This window comes from Cryptomeria japonica, chromosome 3, assembly GCF_030272615.1.
Source record: "Cryptomeria japonica chromosome 3, Sugi_1.0, whole genome shotgun sequence".
Lineage (NCBI taxonomy): Eukaryota > Viridiplantae > Streptophyta > Pinopsida > Cupressales > Cupressaceae > Cryptomeria > Cryptomeria japonica.
In genome coordinates, this window is record NC_081407.1 from 360,021,353 (window position 1) to 360,045,103 (window position 23,751).

The following is a 23,751-nucleotide window of genomic DNA, read 5'->3' on the forward strand; positions in this document are numbered from 1 at the left end:
TTTGCTTGGATCTTAGTTTAGATCTCATACATTTCCAGTTTGAGTCTCCTTTTATCTCATTGAGCTAGTTGTAAAGTTAAAATCATAAGTTTACTTTTCCATTTTTTGCAAGTGGCCCATTGTACATGCACTATGTATAAAGTGTCAAATCATCATTTTTTTTGGGGGGGGGAGGGGGATTCTTTGATTGAGTGAATTTGGGGGGGTGTCTTGTGTGATTGTGCCTCTCTTTCCTTGTGCTCTTTCATTTTTATTGCTATGAGTCCTCATAAATTTCCACCTTTAACTCCACACAATTATGCATCTTGGAAAATTAAAACATGGAGCAAATTAATGGAAAAAGGACTCACGCATTACATAGATGGAACAATAGCAGCACCACCCAGATCCTAAGGCTAATCCTAATGCTTAGTTATAATGGCTCACTAAAATTTGCATGGCTCTTGGAACTTTGTGTAAGTATGTATGAGATGACCTCATTTTTCACATTGAGAAGTGTTCTACAATCAAAGAGGCTTGGGAAATGTTTCAGAAATTGTATGGTCAAGTTGATGAAATCAAAGGTTACAAGATTGGCAATGAGCTCACCAACTTAGATCACAAGATTTTTGATACAATCCAAGATTATGTCACCAAAGCAAATGAGCTAAGAGCTAAGCTTAAGGATTGTGGAATTGACAATGATAGGACCTAAAATTGTGTCTTGCAAAATTTGGTCATCCTGGTTTTATTTTTCCCTTGGTCAAGGTATCAGGGTTTAGGGCTATGGGGGGTTGTGTCTTTTATGATTGAAAAGTGGTTTGAAAGTATGTTTTCGGCCCCTGTTATATCCCACTATTACCTTTTTCTCACTTAAGGCTGAGGGTTCTACTTTTGTTTGCGGGGCCATTTTCATTCTCTAGGCAAAATATTGGTTAACTGGTTCATAAAGTATGCTTTTCCTAAGTCATCTGCATGAAATTACCTATAACCGGTCCCCTTTTAAAATATTTATGCCTGTGCTTGCATTTTCCTAAGTCTGGCAAGTGTTAAATACCCTGACCATCTATTAAGGAAAGGATAGATCCAACGGTTAGCGCTTCCCCACAATGATAGATGTGAGGATTTTAATGACCACGGTATTGCGAGATGATGCTGCATATTATCAGTGATACCAGAAGGGTTAGCAGCATAACTGGTTGAAAGCTTTGTAATACCGGTTTGCAGGCGGTAAAGGTCGGTCTACTAACAGTACCATTAATTTGCACATGCTCAGAATGAATGAGGATGTTTTATCCTGAGGTAAAAGGTGCTCAAATTTTAAGTCCTAAAGGAGTTGATGGGAAGTATGCAAAGTGGTAAATATTGAACAGATTGGATGACCCTCGTATTCCCGCAATGAAAGTTGCAAGGTGGTTATGGACTGCAGCATCGCAGGATGATGCCACATGTCTCAAACTAGCCAGAAAGACCTATAGTGGGTCCGCTAACAGAATTCGATAGAAAGAGGAGGTGTTGCTGATGTGTTATGATTTTGTGGGGCCATTGATATAGATGAAAGAACAACTGATGAGTCAACAAGGAGATGATTGTTGGATTGGCCAACTAGGAAGACGATCGATGACTAGTTTTCAAATTTCTTAATTACAAAGCTAGGAGTCGTTGTTTCGCTCGCCTGAATATTAATGATGTTTGAGACATTTGTGTCCTTTCCCGGATAAATAATTAAAATAATCTTAAAGGTTTTTCATTCGCAAAAGATTTTACAGCAATTCTGAAGAATTTCCTGCTATTGAAGGAGACTGAAGTGACCCTCTGTGACACTGAATTGTCATTTCTAGCAAAAATCAAAAGAAATAAGTCTATCTGAGCTCTCCATATGTTCTTAAAATGAATTAATATAAAAAATTGTGAAAAATTTCAAAAATAAGATTCAATTTGTTCTAGGGTTAAGATATTAGACAAAAAATAGTGAAACTTGTTTGAATTGCTCTGAAAATTTAAAAAATCTTGTGATAAGTCCTAGACTGGGAGATTTAGTAGAAAGCCCTAGTTGTAGAAAATGCCTCCCACATGGAATCATTCATGGGAGGTGGATTATATGAAAATAAATCTTTATGATGATTTCTTGGACCAATTAAAGCCTTCCACAAATGATAAACAATAGGGGCAGAGTTATGTGGATGGAAAAACCCTAGGGGAAGGGTTGACTGATAAAGCATTCTGTTTGGTGGATGCTAATATATTGGCAACTAGGTTAGAAATTTTCAAATTATGGTATGGACAAAGGAAATTAAATTCCCCATTATCTAGTCCTTGGCAGTATGACTTGGGAAAGTTGGTAGTACCGAGTGTTTTTATGGATGTCGATTTGCTTAAGGATGTGGCAGACAGATATGACCCAGTTTCAAGGGTTATCAGAGGAAATGATGGGGAGATTTTGTTAACCATCAGAAGAGAATAATTTCAAGAGATTTTTGAATTATATGAGCCATCCCCTAGCCTAGTACCAATAGATTTAAATGAACAGAAGGAATAATATTACAAAATGAAGGATTTCATTAGAAAGAATTTCCTTTCAATGCACTTAGCCAGAGCAGGAAGTACAACATATCATATCAGCCCTAGTTCAGAGGAACCATTCCCAACTAGTGCTTTCACTCCCTAAATCCAGGCTACTTTCTTCTCTTTTTGCCAAGTATTGGGTTTTAGTCCCATTACAGTAATGCCACCTGATTTCATGTACATGGCTATGCAGATACAACATCTGGATTTTACAGAAGTTTTTGACTTTGCCCCTTATCTTGAAGAAAAGATTCATGAGGGGTTATTAGACATTAAGAATCAGGTGGTTGGGGTTAAATTCTCCTGGTATTCTTTAATCATGCATATGTTCCTTTCAAGGAATGCAAATTATTTTGAGGGTACCATGAACCTCAGAAAGACAATAGATAATCAGGAGATTCCAGTACAACTTTGGAGCACAGACATGTCATGGGATAGAGAAGAGGCTAGTTATATAAGATTTGATAATAATTTTGCCTCTAGATTAAGACAAAGGTTGATAGTGAATCCACCAAGGATTCCTAAAGAGTTGCATGATTTTGTGAGACCTAAGGAAAGGGTACCTCTTGCAAGAATTGAACATAATTGGGGAGATTTTATCCCATACTCTGTAAGTATAGTAATCAAAATCTATGGCTTCTCCAAACGGCCTCATGTATTGCCTTTCAATTTTCCCTTGAGAATGGGTTTTGTTGAGGTGATGTGGAAAAATTGGATGTATTCAAGACAAATATTTAAAAAGAAAAGGAAAAGGGTCATTCTTCCCGGATTACACCACTATCCCTTACTTTGTGATTATAAAGGGAGGATATGAACAGTTTGACAAATCATTTGCTCCATATCATTTGGGGGTAAGTATAAATAGAAATAGTGATCTCAAAGGTTCTTCCAACATTTTTAGAAAGAGAATAAGAGGATCTCTATTGCCCCATGTGCATAATTTTCCAGAGGATTTAATTAGGAATGAATTTGACCACACGATGCAGGAATGGAGAAAGGAGAAGTGGATAATTTTTAGAAAATTATGGGTTGCTTTTTAGAAAATGGATCCAAAATATGATCCATTAAAGGAGTTTTCTCCATTTTATGCCAAGATTGAATTTGTTATGGAATTTTTTGATGAATTAATGAAGGTCTTAAGGGAGAATCTAGCTAGAATTGATGAAATTCATGGTTGAAAACAATTAAGCTCACAACCTCCCGTATCTTAGAGAGCAAGTGGTGTGGTAGTAGAAAGGCTTGTTCAGGAGTCTCCTCACAAAAGCGTTAGAGAAGAAGTAAGTGAGGATAATGAGTTTAGAGTCCTTCCCCAAGATATTAACTAAACCTCTTCAAGGAGTCAGGATCATTGATCTTGAAGATTCTGATAGAAGCCTTTGCTATCAGCTGTATCCATTTCACCAGTAAGGCAAGATGAAGTTCATGTAGAGGGAGATAGGTTTGTTGCAACAAGTACAAAAATACAAATGGGTATTGATGAAGAGGTCGACAATAGTAGGGTGATAAACCCACACACACACACCTATGGTCTTCTTTTTCTAGTTATGTTTCACACCTCAACTGTGAAGTCAACTTCTCACCACTAACTGACTAACACACATTCCTGCCCACTTCCTAAGACCAATCAAGATCTTCTGCAATTGTTATTTGAAACACAAGGCAAGTATTGGTTTTTGAGGACTAGACAAGCCCACCAGTCTAGGTCTACTGGTACAGGTTTCATAGTTTTATTGATACTGGTTTCACAGTTTTATTGGTATCGGTTTCATAGACTTACTGACACTGGTTTATTGGTTATTAGCCCTATTTCACTATCTTTTCGGACTTCTCTCCGAATAACACAAAACTACACTTTAACCAGATTTAGGTTTTTGACACCCTTTTGGGACCACTATCAGATTTGAAAAAGATTTGATTTCCACCCTATTCTTGCACTCTTCAACATCTACTTGGTTACAAGCCTAATTGATTAGGTTAGATCGGTCTCACAAAAGAGGTATGGAGAATGGGATCACAGGAAGGTTCCAACTTTTTGGGAAGTTTCTCCTATGTTCAAATAGCCAGTTTCAACACTTCAACTCATCATTTCAATATTATTCATTATCTACTCAAAGAAACTCTTCTAATCTAATCTAAACCCTCAACTAGTTTAGACTAGGGCTTGGTGGTACTGTACCAACCAACTACTCTGATCTCACCCCTCTAGAATCTCAAAATACACATCCCTAACTAGCATTATACCCATGTCCAGCATATCCCAATGAGTAGACTGCAAGTTAGGGTCTTACTTGCATTATAACCCTTGAAAATGGAGGGTTTCAACCTGTAGAAAATAAACGTTTGTAATTTCTAACAGAATTTACTTTGAGAGGTCAAATCTAGTGCATTGGAAGGGTGTTTCAGAGTTACTCCTAACCAAATCAAAGCATCATCAAGAATTTTCACACTCTGTACAAATCATACAGAAAAATATCTCTATGGCGAAAACCAAATTTGTCTAATTTCCTTTCTCCACCAAACTTTACAAACCTTAGACATGATGAATACTAAGAGGGGGGGCTAAATTAGTATACCAAAAAATACTATACTTAAACACTTTAACAGTCTAGTAGTAAACCGCTAAAACAATTTAACAAAAAAACCGGATAACACACATGCAAACCAAATAGCAAATAAGGCATTCACCCACAGAAGCAAAATCACCATAACACAAGAGATTTTGATGTGGAAACCCAAATGGGAAAAACCACACTGAGATGAAACTCACAAGTAACTATCTGTAGAATAGTAACCATACTGGCTAAGGTTAGACCAGTTAAGGTCATACAATGTTCTTTACCAGAACAGATCCTGTTAGGAATCTCAATCTCTGTTAGGAGACAAGTCCGATTAAAGACTACCTTGTGAGAGGTTTTCAGATCAACAGATATGAACCACCTTGTTAGAGGATTTACAAATGCTTTTCAGGGCCTACCCAGTTAAGGGTTTCTGACTTGTTAGAGATGTGAGTAATCAAAAAGTGAATGATCTAGCAAAATGGCACAGTCTACTTGATTAGATCTATTGTAGCTCATTGCTAATTAATTTTAGCATTACTTCTGTCTTCAGTAAATCCACACTCTATTACAACTCACGGACTTGATCTTCTCAATTAAGATCGCACATACAAGAACTTCGTCAACTACCAAAAACCTAATAGCTACACTCGCATTTTTTTTTTTGAAAACCCTAGACATGATGTCCTTGAAAGGAATCTGATTTCATGTCAGTCCAATATGATTACATTGCAAGTTCCTAGGTTCATTGTATCTAGACACATTTGGTAACACGACACAAAATCACCATCAAAGTGTCGGTGGATGGTAACTCATCACAAAAATATACTGGTTGGTAACTCATCACAGAGTATTACCGGTTTATACAACTTTTCCTGTTACCGGTTGGTAACTCAAAGTAATACCGGTTCAATTATAAACTAGATTACCGGTTGACAAAAATGAAGACTGGGAAAGTGTTAATTGTTGCTTCTAGCTCCTTTGTTCCACTCCGCTTGAGATCTTCAAACCACTTGATCTCTTCATGTCGCTTGGGTCTTTATACCGCTTGAGATCAGTAAACACTTTTTGCATAACATTGATAGTCTAAAGACTATAACATAATACCGGTTTGGAACAAATACCGATTGAGCATAATTCATATATTCAAAAAGTGATATCATAGCAAGTGTGTGTCCATCAATGACAGTCACAACATAATCATCAAAAATGCCAACAATCTCCCCCTTTGGCATTGATGGCAACACTTAGGAAATTTTTTTGACATCTAAGTGTTTTACAATAAAATTATGCTATAATCAAAATTACTCCCCCTAAGCATATACACTATCCCTTTTGCAGAAAATACAATGTATACTACTTCCTTACAGAGATAAACATGAAAGTATACATAGCATGTATCAAAATTTAAATACAGAATACTACTCCCCCATCAAAATTTTAAATACAAAATACCTACTCCCCCTTTGCCAACAATGACAAATTACAGCTGAATAACCCTTGTTCCATTAGCATTAAAAACTGATTTAAAGAGTTTATGACAATAAAGAGTGAAATTTGTCAAAAATTGATTTAAAGTCCTACATAAATGTCTTCATGGATAAGGACCATGATTCAAGCAATGAGGTAGCAACCTCATTCTCTATTTGCATATGATAGACCTACTCTTCCATGGCATCCAAGGTACTCATCTCTTGAGTGACTGTTAGGGTATCCATATTTAGATAGCATTTCTGAAGAATTTGCAGTCTTGGTAGTAGGACCAGTTGAAGTTCCTACAAACTATGTGTTCGGTTGCTTATCTCTACCTCTATTCTTGCAGACTGGAGTTGAAACCGGTGAATGGTTTGTTTATATGTGGTGAAGGAATCATATGGCATCTTGAAGGTGCTTATGAATGTCTACAAATCTTTTTGCAATTTGTCTTTCTAAGTGAGCACATCATCACATAATAGATGAGGTTGACATATCTTGTTGAGTAGTAGATTGCCCTCATTGATTGCATCTTTGATGTCCTTGTGTGCCTTTTGAAGTTCTAACCGAAGCTCATTCAACTTCTTCACCAAGGCAGTGTTCAGAGCCTTCTGATGCTTCTCTTGAGCATTGGCTTCAGCAACTTCTTCCAGGCTTTGCACCTGGCCTTCTACAATTGTACATAGGAGCTTCAATTATGCAAGAGAGGAATTGGTACTGGGGAGGTTGGTACTGGGTATCAAACTGGTAAGAGTGTCCACCGCAGCTTGGATCACATCTTGCTCCTTCTTCCTCCTTATTACTTCCAAGTGTTCTTGGGCAACCTTAATGCTCTGCAACAACTCTGATTCATTTGCAGACTGGAGGTCAATGGGACTGGTAATGTCAGCTAGTTTGGATTGTCTACTGGTTGCCTTTGGGGTCTCCATCTGAGTGCTCTGTACCGCTCCCTCTTTCCCTTTAGCTCTTTTCTTGTCCTCTTTTGCCTTCTTTTTCTCCTCTTCTTTCTGCTTCTCTTCATCTTCATCCTTCTTCTTCTTCTCCTCTTCCTGCTTCTTCTTCTCCTCTCCCTTTCTCTTCTCCTCTTCCTTTCTCTTCTCCTCTTCCTTTATCTTCTCCTCTTCCTGTTCCACTTCCTTCTTCTTCTTCTCTTCTTGTTGTTTCTTATTCTCCTCTTCCTTTCTCTTTTCTTCCTCTTTTCTCTCCTCTTCTGCTTTTCTCTTCTCTTCTTCCTTTTTCTTCTTTTCCACTTCTACCTATTTTCTATTTTCTTCCTCATGTTTCTTCTTCTCTTCCTCTACTAGTTTTCTCTTGTCTTCCTCCTATTTCTCTTGACCTTTTGTTTCTATTGGTGCATCCGGAGTAACATTTTCACTGTTCAAGGCATCAACATCAATCGGGTCCAATTGAGTAGTGACCGGTTCTCCTTCACTGTCATATACTTCATCTGGTTGAGTGATTTCCGGTTCTTGCTCAGCCTTGTTGTTGGCTTCAGCCACTTGATGCAATATTAAAGCTGATTGAGCAAGGGAGTGGGTATCTTTTACCTCTTCCAGGACTTTTCCTTCAAGCAACAGGAGTCTCCTTCTTCTCATGAAGAAGAGGCCCTTATAACTTTCCATTACTTCATAGAGTTCTATTTTTGGCACATTAGGAAAGTATTGTGCAAATACTTCCTCTCTTATTTCATGTTCCTTCTCTATGGCAATGTGCCATTTGTTATCTAAAGAATTATATAAAGAATCAGGCGTCTCAGATTTAATTTCTGAAGGCCACTGGTCATTGATACATAAATAACTAATGACTTTCTATTCAACTTCTTCCTTTTCATCATCATTAAAGTCATCAAAGCACTCTTTCAAATCGCCAAGCACTTTTCTTCTAATATTCTTAATTGTTCTTTGACAATGTGTCAAAGGTATGTAAGAGGAAATATCAATATTTACCGGTGCAGATGTTTCCGGTTCATTCTTTGTCTTTTTCCTCATTTGCCTGGTCGTCTTAGGCTGTTCTTCAGAGACAATGTCCTTTGAGTCTAATGCATTTCTTTTTGTCTTCCGCTTCGTCTCAAAGACTTTGGCAGGTGCCGCTTGTAGGTCCCGGAGACAACTGAGAGGTGGGGGGGTGAATCAGTTGTCTAATAAATTCAAACCAAAAGTTATTAACTAGCTTAATGCTTAATACCAGTAAATCAGTTAAGTATGCCGGTAAACAGTGTTAACAGAAAATTGCTATACCAGTAAGAATTAATACATGAAACATAAGCACAAAGTCATTCACAACATATGACACCAATATTTGTATGTGGAAACCCTGTAAGGGGAAAAACCATAGTGGGAAACCTTACCCACAATCAAATGATACTACTACAGATAGTAAGTGTACAAGAGGGGTCTGCACATGCAGAAAGGCCAACAGCCTAGAGCTCACTGCTCAATCACAAATGGGAGTCACAGTAACTACAGTTGGATGGTTAAATCTAATAAGAATGTACTGCACAAAATAGCATCTTCATATGCTGGATTCAGTACCGGTGTAATGCTGATATGTTTCTGCAAAAACCTAACTTCACCTTCGAATGATGTCTTCGTGTATACCTTTGCTTAATCTCACATATACCTTCACACAATTCTTTTTCGCATTCAACACATGATCTTACAAATACGATCTTACATTTATACCATACCCTATGACCAATTTTAGTAGGTCGGGTCTAGAAGATATTCCAATAAAAACATTTTACAAATAATACAATATCTGATGCAATAACCGATTGAACATGTCGGCTTAATGCATTTACAACAATAATAAATCATCTCCATAGTGTGCCATGCTTATTTGGAAAAGATAAACCTGTCGGTGAAACCCTAGATAACCTGGACCTATTTGTCGGTAAAAGAAAATATACAAATAAGAATATACTAATGATTATTACTTCAAAATAAAGTGTCCACATGATGTCTTTGACATTACCAAGTGTCTTCCATATCATTCCAAGTGCCGGTGAACATTATATCCTGCCAGTGAACCATATACCGGTAACTGTTGCATAGTTTACTGTTTGACAGTGAATGTTGTTGGATCTCCAAAGTAGGTGTATCTAGTAGGTGTTGACATCAATGACAAAACCATACCAAAATACCAACAATCTCCCCCTTTGGCATTTATGGCAACACAAGATGGAAAAACCATCAATGTGCCAAAACAGAAATGCCAAGTACAAAAACCAACAATCTCCATTTCTCCCCCTGGGAGTAACATGTGTTTATCCAAAGATTTACCAATCTCTCCTTAAATGTGTTTTTCAAAATCTCTCCCCAAAAAGATAATGCATTTTTCCATAGATTTCTCTCCCCCTTTGACATCAAATGCCAAAGTCACAAAAAGTCAAGTTCATACAAAATACCAACCAATTCAATATACAAACTACTCCCCCTGAGAAGTAGCTTCCTCATCAAATACCGGAATAAAAGATTTGTCCATTTAATTCTGCCGGTTGATGACAATCATCAATTGCCTAAGTCTCTACTGGTGGAGGTAAGACTCTGAGCTGATCTCTGAGATACTCAAAAGTTTCCTTAGGCAAAGGTTTTGTGAAAATATCTGCAAGTTGTTCTTTAGTACTCGCATAAACCAGTTTTATCTCCTTTTCTTCAACTTAGTCCCTTAAAAAATTCAGTTTAATAGAAACATGTTTTGTTTTAGAATGTAATACTGGATTCTTAGATATATGAATTATTGCAGTGTTATCACAATATATAGTAATAGGTTCCTTGCATTTTACCTTTATGTCTTTCAACATTTGCTTAAGCCAAAGTACCTGTGTATAGTTTGTTGCTGCTGCACCATATTCTGATTCTGCTGTTGATAAAGATGTACAACTCTATTTCTTACTTTACCAAGAAACTAATCTCTTTCCAAGAAAGAATGCTTCTCCAGTGGTGCTTTTTCTATCATCCACATCTCCTGCCCAATTTGCATCTGTGTATGCATATAGATCAAAATCTTCATCTTTAGGATACCATAATCCAAGATTTGTTGTACCTTGTATGTACTGGAAAATCCTTTTTACTGCTGATTCATGATTTTCCCTAGGATTACTCTGAAATCTAGAAACTATACATACTGCATTCATAATATCAGGTCTGGTTTGACTCAAATATAGTAAACCTCCTATCATAGATTTGTATCTAGTTGGATTAACAGGTGTAGATTCATCCCTTTGAGATAATTTGTCATTTGTAGTCATAGGTGTGCTTACCAGTTTAGAGTTTTCCATGCCAAATTTCTTAAGTAGTTCTTTCAAGTACTTAGATTGACTCAAAAATATGCCTTTATTAGTCTATAAAATCTGCAATCCTAAAAAGAAATTTATTTCTCCTATCATAGACATTTCAAATTCATGCTGCATTTTGAGAGAAAATTCTTTGCATAATTCATCTTCTCCTCCAAAGATTATATCATCAACAAATACTTCAATAATCAAGATATCATCATTAGTTACTTTGTAATATAAATTGCTATTTGCATTTCCTTTAACTTAAAACCAATCTTTAAAATATAATTATCCAATCTTGCATACCAAGCTCTTGGAGCTTATTTTAATCCATACAGAGCTTTTCTTAATCTGCAAACCATATCATTGTCATCTTTCAAGGAAAATCCATCAGGTTGTTCAATATAGACTTCCTCTTCAAGATCTCCATTCAAAAATGCACATTTAATATCAATTTGATAAACTTTGTAATCCTTGTGAGCTGCAAAGGCCAAGAATAATCTAACTGCCTCAATTCTGGCTACCGGTGCAAAGGTTTCATTGTAATCAACTCTTTCTTTTTGAGAATATCCCTTACACACTAGTCTTGCTTTATTTCTAATAACGTTACCATCTTCATTGAGTTTGTTTCTAAATACCCATTTGGTTCCAATTAAATTTTTATTTTTAGGCTGGGGAACTAATGTCCAAGTATTATTTTTCTCAATTTGTCCTAATTCTTCTTCCATAGCTTTAATCCAAAATTTATCTTCACATGCCTCATTGATAGATAATGGTTCAATTTGAGAAATAAGACATACCTCTTCATTTGCCAATCTTCCTCTTGTCATGACTCCTTTAAATTTTCTTCGAATTATCTGATCTTCAGAATGATTCAGTCTTACATACCAGGGTGTCTTAGTCTATTGTTGTTCTTCATTTACTGTGGAATCTTCTGATGATATCAGAGTACTGGATCATCATTCTGTACCGGTGGATTTATTGTAGGTTCATTTGTCATAATTTCTGTTACCGGTTCAAAGTCTATATACCTTGAAGTTCCTCTGAATTGTTCATCAATCTTTACATTTGTACTCTCAACAATTTTTTGTAATCTTTTATTGAAACATCTATATGCTTTACTCTTAGATGAATAACCAAGAAATATTCCTTCATCACTTCTAGGATCAAACTTGCCAATATACTCATCTCTTCTAATATAACATTTACTTCCAAAAATTCTGAAATACTTAAGAGTAGGAGTATTACCAAACCATAGTTCATGAGGGGTCTTACTGGTTACACCTTTGATGTGAACTTTGTTGAATGTATAGACAACAGTGCTTACTGCCTCTCTCCAGTACACATGTGGTAGATTTGCTTCTGATAACATACTTCTTGCTGCATCCAAAATAGTTCAGTTTTTTCTTTCAACAACTCCATTCTGTTGTGGTGTCTGAGGTGCTGATAACTGTCTTTTGATTCCATTTACTTCATAGAATGTATTAAAATCTTTAGATGTGAATTCTCCTCCTTGATCTGATCTTAAACATTTAATTTTCTTACTGGTTTCATTTTCAACCATTGCTTTGAATAGTTTGAACTTCCCAAGTGCTTCTGATTTTTCTCTGAGAAAAGTAACCCAACACATTCTAGAATAATCATCAATAATTAGCATGAAATATCTATCACCTTGTAAGCTTTTAGTTCTAGCTAAACCACATAAATCAGTGTGAATTAAATCAAGGGCATTATTGGATTTTTCTGGAATACTTTTGAAACTAGCTCTAACTTGTTTTCCAAACTAACATTCCTTGCAAATTGTATTCTGAGGTTTCACAATTTTAGGTATATCTCTAACTACCTTAGAAGTATTGATTTTTACCATGCAATCAAAATTTACATGACATAGTCTTTTATGCCATAGCCAACTTTCATCTATATGTGCAATTAAGCATGCCTTTTCACTGTTATTCAAATGAAAGATATTACCTCTAGTCTGATTACCGGTGGCAATTTCCAAACCAGTTCTATTGATGATTTTGTATTTTTCATTTTTAAATTGTAACTGAAAACCTTTCTCAACTAATTGACCAACACTTAAAAGATTATGTTTTAATCCTTCAACATAGTAGACATTGTCAGTGTTATGTTTATCATCAAGAGATATTGAACCCTTACCTTTGATTGAACAGGTTTTGTCATCTCCGAATCTTACTAAACCTCCATTGTATTCTTGAAAGTTCAAGAATTTACCTTTGTCTCTAGTCATGTGATGTGAGCATCCTGAGTCAATAATCCATTCATCCTTTGATTCAACTTTAGCTGCTAGGGCTTGTTCTACTGGTTGAGCAATAGGTACCGGTTGATCTTTTGTTATAGCAACAAAGACCCATCTGTTGTTTGCTGGATCCTCATCAGAATAATCAGTCACACCTTCATCAGTAATGTAACATGATTTATCTTTGTTTTTCTTGAATCTGTATTTCTGATATTCAGGATTAGGTTTGTATGTTCTTCTAGCTTCTTCTCTTAGTCTAGCATGTCTATTAGGGCATCTTGAAGCCATATGACCAATCTTATTGCAGTTAAAACATTTAAAGGTTGCTTTACCTTCATACTTACTTCCAATTGGACCTTTTGGCATTTTTCTTGCAAATAGTGCTTCAAGTTATTCAATTTCTTCATTCTCCTTCCTGGTTTCTTCAAGTTCTCTTGCATAAAAGGCTCTCCAGTCTGATTTGTCAAAGGATGGAGTAGATGATGTTGATGCTTTGAAGGCCAAATTAGTTTTTATAGTAGTAATAGGACCAAATTCCTCAATTTCAAAAGTTGAAAGTTTTCCAATCAATGTATCCCTAGTTACTGATGTATTAGGCATTGTTCTCAATTCATTTATAGCAGTAACCTTCATTTTATATACCGGTGGCAAACCTATTAATATTTTTGAAACAATCTCATCTTCACTCAAGGTTCCTCCACAACATTTGATACCCAAAACAATTTCATTTACTCTTTCCATAAAAGTAGAAATCATTTCATCTTCTTCCATTTTCAGATGTTCATACCTGACTCGGAAGCTTTCAAGTTTTGCAATTTTGACTGTGGAATCCCCTTCATTCAATGTTTCCAAATGATCCCAAATAGCTTTTGCAGTAGATCTATCTGATAATGCGCTCAAGAGTGCTTCTCTAGCTTTGCAATCATTTTCTTCATCTTTGGCTAAAGTAGTGGGAGCAGTCTGACTAGCTACAGTAGCAGTATAACCATTCTTACTAACTTCCCAGATGTCTTTACCAATGCAATTCAGATGTGTCTCCATTCTAATTTTCCATATCCCATAGTTGGTTCCATCAAGTTTAGGACTATCCTTTCTGAAATAATTAGTAGACATTGGATCTCCTCAAGTTGTTAAACTTCTGGAAAAAGAGGACTAGGCTTTAATACCAATTGTAGGTCCCGGAGACAACTAAGAGGGGGGGGGGGTGAATTAGTTGTCTAATAAATTCAAACCAAAAACTTACTAACCAACTTAATGCTTAATACCGGTAAATCAGTTAAGTATGCCGGTAAACATTGTTAACAGAAAATTGCTATACTAGTAAGAATTAATGCATGAAACATAAGCACAAAGTCATTCACAACATATGACACCAATATTTGTATGTGGAAACCCTGTAAGGGGAAAAACCATGGTGGGAAACCTTACCCATAATCATATGATACTACTGCAGATAGTAAGTGTACAAGAGGGGTCTGCACATGCAAAAAGGCCAACAGCCTAGAGCTCACTGCTCAATCACAAATGGGAGTCACACTGACTACAGTTGGATGGTTAAATCTAATAAGAATGTACTGCACAAAATAGCATCTTCATATGTTGGATTCAGTACCGATGTAATGGTGATATGCTTCTACAAAAACCTAACTTAACTTTTGAATGATGTCTTCGTGTATACCTCTGCTTAATCTCACATATACCTTCACATAATTCTTTTTCGTATTCCACACTTGATCTTACAAATAAGATCTTACATTTATACCATACCCTAAGACCAATTTTAGTAGGTTGGCTCTACAAGATATTACAATAAAAACATTTTACAAATAATACAATATCCGATGCAATAATCGATATAACATGTCAGCTTAATGCATTTACAACAATAATAAATCATCTCCATAGCGTGCCATGCTGATCTGGAAAAGATAAACCTGCCGGTGAAACCCTAGATAACCTGGACCTATTTGCCAGTAAAAGCAAATATACAAATAAGAATATACCAATGATTATTACTTCAAAATAAAGTGTCCACATGATGTCTTTGACATTACCAAGTGTCTTCCATATCATTCCAAGTGCCAGTGAACATTATATCCTATCGGTGAACCATATACTGGTAACTATTGCACAATTTACTGTTTGCCGGTGAATGTTGTTGGATCTCCAAAGTAGGTGTATTTAGTAGGTGTTGACATCAATGACAAAACCATACCAAAATACCAACACCGCTTCGAGTTTCTTCTTTGCTGGTGACCGCTTGGTCACTTTGGGACTTGTTGTGGTAATTGGTGCCGATGATGAAGGAACTACCTTTCCCTTCTTTACTGAGGGTTCTTCAACTGGTGTAACCCTTTCCAAATAGGTTCCAGTTCTCTTTGCCTTTGGATCAAGAGGTGAGGTGAGTAGGGTAGAGGCATACCCATCCAACATGTCATACATTACCTCATATCCCATCGGTTCAACTTCTTCCTATCTTGGCTCAACTGCCTCCATTATGCACTCATCAATTTTGATGGTGAAGCAGATGTCCTCCTCATACTTCTTGACAATATCATCGGATATTCTTACTCTTTGGTTCATTTTGCATATGAACTCATCAAAGTATTTATTCAGAACTTTCGGATAACCGGTTCCAACCGCTTATAGGATTTTCTTGATTCGCTTTGTAATAGGTTGGTCGGAAGACCACTAAATATCTCTGACTGCTGGGAAGTAACCCTGGAAGTAGAAGAAAAACCCGACCAATAGTTGTCCAAACTTAAATCTCAAGGCATTGTCCTATTTGATTGACTTGAGGTTCAACAGAAGTTGTCTTTGAATGCAAGTGCACAAATCAAATGATGCATCTTCCTTGATCATCCTGTAGGCGGCATTTACCACTGCAGCAGAGGCAAAGTTGATTCTACTGGCATGGAACATCCGATATCCTATCACCATATATGCATATTTGACCAGATTGTCCTTGATGGAATTAACAGTCATTCCTCGTGAGTCGCTCACTGAATCGGTGAGCTTAGTCATTTCTGTCTTGCTAATCTTCCTTAGGGCTGTCACTTCACCAATGTTGCAGAAACTGGTGATGGCATGAATTGCTTCCGGTGTAATGTCATGCATCCACTCTAAGTACATTTTATCACCGTGTACTCTACTCAGAATAATGCGGATGTGATCATTTGAAAACTCTTCAAGGAAATAGAGAAAATTGTGAAGCTTCTTCTTTTTCAGAATGTTAAATTCTGGTTTAATCGTCTTATCCTTCTTGTAGAACAAACTCAACTGAGAATGGATCATCAGAGATCCTAGATCTTTAATCTTATAGTCAATGTAATTGGAAATGCTTTCCTCCACTATAACACTAACAGGTATTTGATATAGGGCATTGTATTTTTCCTTCCGTTGAATGAAGTCTACTGAATCAACAGGTGCACTAGAGCTAGGATGTGATGCAGAAGCCATGATAAACAAAGAATTTTGAAAAGTACCTTCATAGATCAAAATTTAGGGCTCACAAATTATTCTTCATCACACACTCCTTTGGTTGCTGAAATATCGCTTTGTGTTTTACACTTCTCCAACAAATGTTTTCTTCTGATTCTTCTCAAGGATTTTAAGAATTTCTTTGAATCGTAATGTAAATTGCTTTTCTTTGCTCTGCACTTGAAAACTTCTTCGCTCGAAAAATGATAAGTGAAAAATGATTTGAAAATTCCTTTTAAATAGATTCTCCACCTACCATAATAAATGCTCCAATATTAGGGTGTAAACCCTAATTTGCCTTTTAATGTTTCTAGTCTTCTGCCAACTAACAGGTATCACATACCGGTTAAGGTCTTTTACTGATGTAAACCAGGGGTTCAAAATATTTCACCATTTGCTCCCCCCTAAGCTTTTCTGATACTTAGTTTGCTGGTTCAACGACTTCCACACTAGGTGCAAAAACTAGTTCTTCTTGAATTACTTCTTCTGGCTTCTTCTTCCAGGTTTTCTTCATATCTATTTGAACAATTTCAACATCAATCTTTCCTTCCAGAGTGACTGGTATATCATCTGATATATTCTTTTTAGTTCTGCAAAATCTTGCTGTATGACCTGGTTTGTTGCAATGATAGCAAACCATTCCAGGTGTTCTCCAAGGTCCTATATTCATGTTTCCATTCTTCCTTATGCATGGTACATCAGTGTGACCATGACGATGACAAATACAATAGTTTTCTCTCCATCCGATTGCTTCTTGATAGCCACTGCTACCTGACTGATGACTATAGGTATTAAACCAGTTTGGGTTCTGGTTCCTAGAGGGTTTAGGAAAACTCCTTGACTCCTTTGAGGATACCTTCTAGTATTGTGCATGACAGACCTGCATTCAAATGCTCTATGCCCAAACTTGTTGCATGCATAACAATTACCATTGAATCTATTGGGTCTAGGCTTATCATTTAGAAAATAAGGAAAATTATTGTAAGCCTTACTTCTACATACATTAGCAGTGTGTCCTTCCTTGAGACAATTAAAGCAAACAGGTTTGAAATTTTGCTTACCTTTATCCTTTGATGTCGGTTGTTTCTTTGATGCTCCATCTTTTGTTCCAGAGGTGTCACCTTCCTCATAATCAGAGAAACCAATTCCATTGGTATTCTTTGCTGGTTTTGTTAATTCAAGCTTCTGCTCTAGCTTGACCGTGCTCTTATTTAATTTGGCAAGTATTTCCTTAGACTTAGTGAGTTCTTTGGAAATAGCAGCATTGGATTCCTTCAAGATTGCATTCTCAGAAATAGCCATGTTTAGTTCACCTTGCACTTCTTCTTTTTCCATTTTTCTTTCATGAAGATGAGCGGTATGTGTACTGATCTCTTGCTTCAACTTGGAGATCTCATGATCTTTGTCTTTTACCAAATCTTCAGTTTTCTTCTAGTTCTCACGCTCTTGAAACATTTGGATAGTCAATCCTTCCAACTCCTTTCTCAGGTTGCTATTGGATTCATTTAGCTTTTCTACTTCGTGAAATAGGACTTCCATGTCTGCTTCATCAGAAGAACTATTTTTAGTTAGCTCCGTCAAATTTTCAGCATGCTCTCTTCTTTTTGCCTGAGAGGCCTTATATTTGACCTTAAGTTCATCATAGGCTTGCTCAGTCTGAGTGAGCCGATGAGTAAGTTCCCTCACAGTGTATTCCCCCATATCTCTTTCCGAGTGGCTAGACTTATAGAAAAGTTGGCTCTGATACCAATTGATGAATACTAAGAGGGGGGTGAATTAGTATATCGGATAAACTGTACTTAAACACTTTAACAGTCTAGCAGTAAACCGGTAAAATAGTTTAACAAACAAACCAGTTAACACACATGCAAACCAAATAGCTAATAAGACATTCAGCCATAGAAGCACAATCACCATAACACAAGAGATTTTGACGTGAAAACCCAAATGGGAAAAACCACGGTGAGATGAAACTCACAAGTAACCATCTGCAGAATAGTAACCAGACCGGTTAAGGTCATACAATGTTCTGTACCAGAACAAATCCTATTAGGAATCTCAATCTCTATTAGGAGATAAGTCTGATTAAAGACTACCTTGTGAGAGGTTTTCAGATCCACAGATGTGAACCACCTTGTTAGAGGATTTACAAAGGTTTTTCAGGGCCTACCCGGTAAGAGTTTCTGACTTGTCAAAGATGTGAGTAATCAACAAGTGAATGATCTAGCAAAATGGCACAATCTGCTTGATTAGATCCATTGTAGCTCATTGCTAATTCATTTCAGCATCACTTCAGTTTTCAGTAAATCAGCACTTTGTTACAGCTCACAGACTTGATCTTCTCAGTTAAGATTGCACATACAAGAACTTCGTCAACCACCAAAAACCTAACAGCTACACTTGCATTTTTTTATTTTTTTGAAAACCCTAGACATGATGTCCTTAAAAGGAATTTGATTTCATGTCGGTCCAATAGGATTACATTTCAAGTTCCTAGGTTCATTGTATCTAGACACATTTGGTAACACGACACAAAATCACCATCAAAGTGTCGGTGGATGGTAACTTGTCACAAAAATATACCGGTTGGTAACTCATCACAGAGTATTACTGGTTTATACAACTTTTCTTGTTATCGGTTGGTAACTCAAAGTAATACCAGTTTAATTATAAACTAGATTACCGGTTGACAAAAATGAAGACTGGGAAAATGTTAACAACTACTTCTAGCTCCTTTGTTCCACTTCGCTTGAGATCTTCAAACTGCTTGATCTCTTCATGTCGCTTGGGTCTTTATACTGCTTGAGATCAGTAAACACTTTCTGCATAACATTGATAGTCTAAAGACTATAACATAATACCGGTTTGGAACAAATACCAGTTGAGCATAATTCATATATTCAAAAAGTGATCTCATAGCAAGTGTGTGTCCATCAATGACAATCACAACATAATCATCAAAAATCCCAACATGATAAACCTTCCTATGGTAGTCCACATATATATAAACCTCTTCTAACATCCATAACCAACTTTTGAATAGTGAAGACCATTGGAGAAGTAGTTGTCATCCTACCAGCAACTTTGAAAAGTTGCTTGACAACAAATGCAACATTTTGCAATTTTGTAATTTTAGAACAACACTGGTTATTACCTACCTAGACCTTATGGAAACACAACCAAGGTCATTATTTACTCCAACACATAAGACAACATCCTAGACATACTAACTTTGACAAAATCCAAATTCCAAGCCTTCATGGCCTAATAGACCTCTAGGTTTATATGCTCACCTAAGAGATTATTGACCATACAAAATAGGCATTGAGTTACATCAAGGTTGATCATTTATCCAACCCACAATTACAACATAAATGAACCTGTAGACAAAACCATGTGCTTGAAAATTAGCTGTGAAATGAAATGTGCTTTGCACCATACTCCCAGGCCCAAAAGAAGCTCAAGTCCCTTGAGTTGGGATGTCTATAAAGAGATTTTCGGTCTTCTCAATGGCCTCAGAACTCATCCACGCAGCATTCTCTAAAGGTTGATTCTTCCATTTGACTAGGTACTCCAAGTAAGTCTTCCTCTTGGTTTGCTTGCTTATCCTTTGATCCAAAATACATTCAATTTTAGGTTTGGGTTGTGGGGGAAGTCCTTCTATCATGTTTGCAATAGAGGAATCAAATTGACCTACATCACAAATAGCATCAACAACACCCTTAGATGCATATATATAAGAAACATTAAATACAGGTGACAGTCCCACTTCCGGGGTTAGGTCTATTTTGTATGCATTGTTCCCACATTGTTTGAGGACTTTAAAATGACCTATCTTCTTCATGTGCAACTTGGTCTACTTCTCCTTAGGGAGTCTTGCATTATTGAGATGGATCATTACCAAATATCCTACTATAAATTGAACATCTCTCCTTTTGAGGTCTGCTACTTGCTTGTATTTCTTAGAGGTATGAATCAGTTTATCTCTGACTTGTTGGTGTATATCCTTCATGACGTCAGTAAAGTAATCTTCCTGAGCACTTCTTCTATCAATATTCTCCACATCTCTAAGTTTAGGAATACCCCTGGGATGTGTACCATACACAATTTGGAAAGGACTTAACCCGGTACTTTTGTTCACAGAGTCATTATAGGAAAATTCTGCTTGAGGAAGAATGGTATCCCAAGTAGTTACATGCTCCTTGATCAAGCACCGTAACAAGTTTCCAAGGGACCTATTTATTATCTCAGTTTGCCCATCATATTGAGGGTGATAAGCAGAAGAGAAACACAATTTAGTCCCCAACTTATGCCACAAAGTTCTCCATAAGTGTCCTAAAAAATTAGAATCCCTGTCCAAGATAATGCTCAAGGGTAACCCATGAAGTCTAACAATTTTGTTGAAGAGTAAACTTGCAATATTATAAGCATCATGTGTAACCTTGCATGGTAAAAAATGTGCCATCTTAGAAAAACGATCTACCACAACATAGACACTTTCATAACCTGATTTAGTGTTAGGAAGGCCTAAGACAAAATCCATACTAAATGAATCCCAAGGTTTGGTAGGGATTGGTAAAGGAATATAAAGTCTTACATTTGAACTTGTACCTTTTGCCTTTTGACACACCACACATTCTGAAACAAATTTCCTCACATCTATTTTCATTCTAGGCCCAAAATTAAACCTTCCGACCAACTCAAGTGTCCTAGCAAGTCCAAAATGTCCCGACAAACTCCCACAATGTTTTTATTTGACAATATTCTCCCTCATTTAGCAATTAGGAATAAAAATCTGACTACCCTTGAAAATTAAACCTTCTTGAAGCATATACTCAGAAAAATCAGTATGATGCCTTTCATTCATAGCTTGATAAACCTCATAAGCCTCCTTGAAATTTGCATCTTCTTGATGCATGTCCTTCATAGTAGTGATTTGTATACTTTCTAATTGAATCTCTTGGATTGCGAAGTTTCTCCTGCTAAGGGCATCTGCAACTTTGTTGGCCACTCCCTTCTTATACTTGATAGTGAATATGAAAGCTTGAAGGTACTCCATCCATTTCATGTGTCGGTGATTGAGTTTCTCTTGCCGGTTCAAAAAACATAAAGCATGGTTGTCAGTGTAAACAACAAATTCCATTGGTAAAAGATAATACCTCCATTTCCTAAGAGATTATACCAAGGCATACATCTTTAGATCATAGGTTGAATATTTCTATTTTGCTTCATTTAATTTCTCACTGAAAAAGACCATAGGCCTACCCTCCTAACTTAAGACTCCTCCTATAGCTTTCTTAGATGCATCACATTCAATTGTGAATACCTTATGAAAATCAAGAAGGACTAAGATGGGTTGTTCTGCAATCTTTGTTTTCAAATAATCAAAAGACTTATTAGATTCATCATTCCAAGCAAATTGACACTTTCTTCCACCCTTAATGGTATCTATCATAGGAGCACTAATCCCATTGAAATTTCTTATAAACTTCCTATAAAAACTTGCTAAGCCATGGAAAATTTTTACCTCACTTACAGATCTAGGTGTGGGCCAATTAAGGATTGCCTCCACCTTCGATGGATCCATTCTCATATTACCTTGGGAAACAACAAATCTAGGAAACACCAATTCCTCCTACAAGAAAACAAAATTTTCCAAGTTGACCTTCAGCTGCTCCTCATGCAACCTTTTCAATACCAAATCCAAGTGCATCAGATGTTCATTTTTATCCTTACTAAAAATCAATATATCATCCAAGTATACTACCGCAAAATGATAGATAAAGGGTTTAAGAACCTCATTCATTAACCTCATAAAGGTACAAGGGACATTGGAAATCCCAAATGGCATTACCATCCATTCAAACAAGCCTTCATTATTTTTTAAATTTTGTCTTCCATTGGTCTCCATTTTTTATCCTAATTTGGTGATAGCCACTTTTCAAGTCTATTTTGGAGTAGTACTTGGCCCCTCCTAGACAATCCATCAAATCTTCTATTCTCAGCATTGGGAACCTATATCTGATTTTTATCCTATTGATAGCCCTGGAGTCGGTACACAACCTCCATGTCCCTTCTTTCTTAGGAGCTAACACTGTCAGGACTGCACATGGGCTTATACTCTTTCTAATGAACCCTTTCTCAAGTAACTCTTGGATCTGTCTTGCAACTTCTACATTTTGTTCAGGGGTCAGTTTATAGGATGCCTTGTTAGGTAGGGTAGCACCTAGTATAAGGTCTATGCAATGACTGATTTCTCTTTGAGGTGGTAGAGTATCTATGGTACTGTCTGCAACAATTCCCTTGTACTTATCCAATAGGTCTTGAACCTCCTTAGGCCCTACTTTCCCTTTTGCCTCATGGCTCCTAGAATACTTCTTAGGTTAATCCCTAAGATTGACAACTATGGAAAAATAAGGAGTATCCTTCTCCTTCAAATCTCTCATGAAATCTTTCTCATCTACCAACATGACACTAGTCACAATTTGTTTGTCCTTACTATCATCCAGAAGAGGGGTCATGGTAAAATTCTGCATTTTTGGTGATGGTGTAGATATTATTTCTATTCTCATGCCTATCATCTACATCATATTGCCAAGACCTATCAATTAACAAATGACAAGCATCCATTTCTGCCACATCACACAACACTCTATCCTTATATTCACCAATTGAAAAATCTACCCAAACTTGTTCACTAATCAACACTTGTTGTCCTTTATTCTATTGGCAAATTCACACTCCAATGAGAAATTGTAGGTGATTGAAGGTTTTGTCATTGATGGCAACCTTGCAATCATATGATACCAGTAAGACAATATACCAACACTAGTAATGACATACTCTACACCGACACATAGAACATCGACAGAGAAAGGATATATACCGACACCCTCGCCGACAAGAATTTTGTTTATAATGTATTTTGTAATTAATTGTAAAATCATTGTAAGCCGGCATGACGAGTTGTAATATGACTCATATATATATATGAGATCATTGTAGAACATTTTGTAATAATGGGATAGGCAAAATAAGACGGACCTAATATGCAAATTATAGGTTAAGGGTTTATGTATGAAGCAGAGCTAAAATCGGTACTGGATCTGGCATAACAAATGCTAATTTGAAGCAGTACAAGACATTGGATTTGTATAATCCAT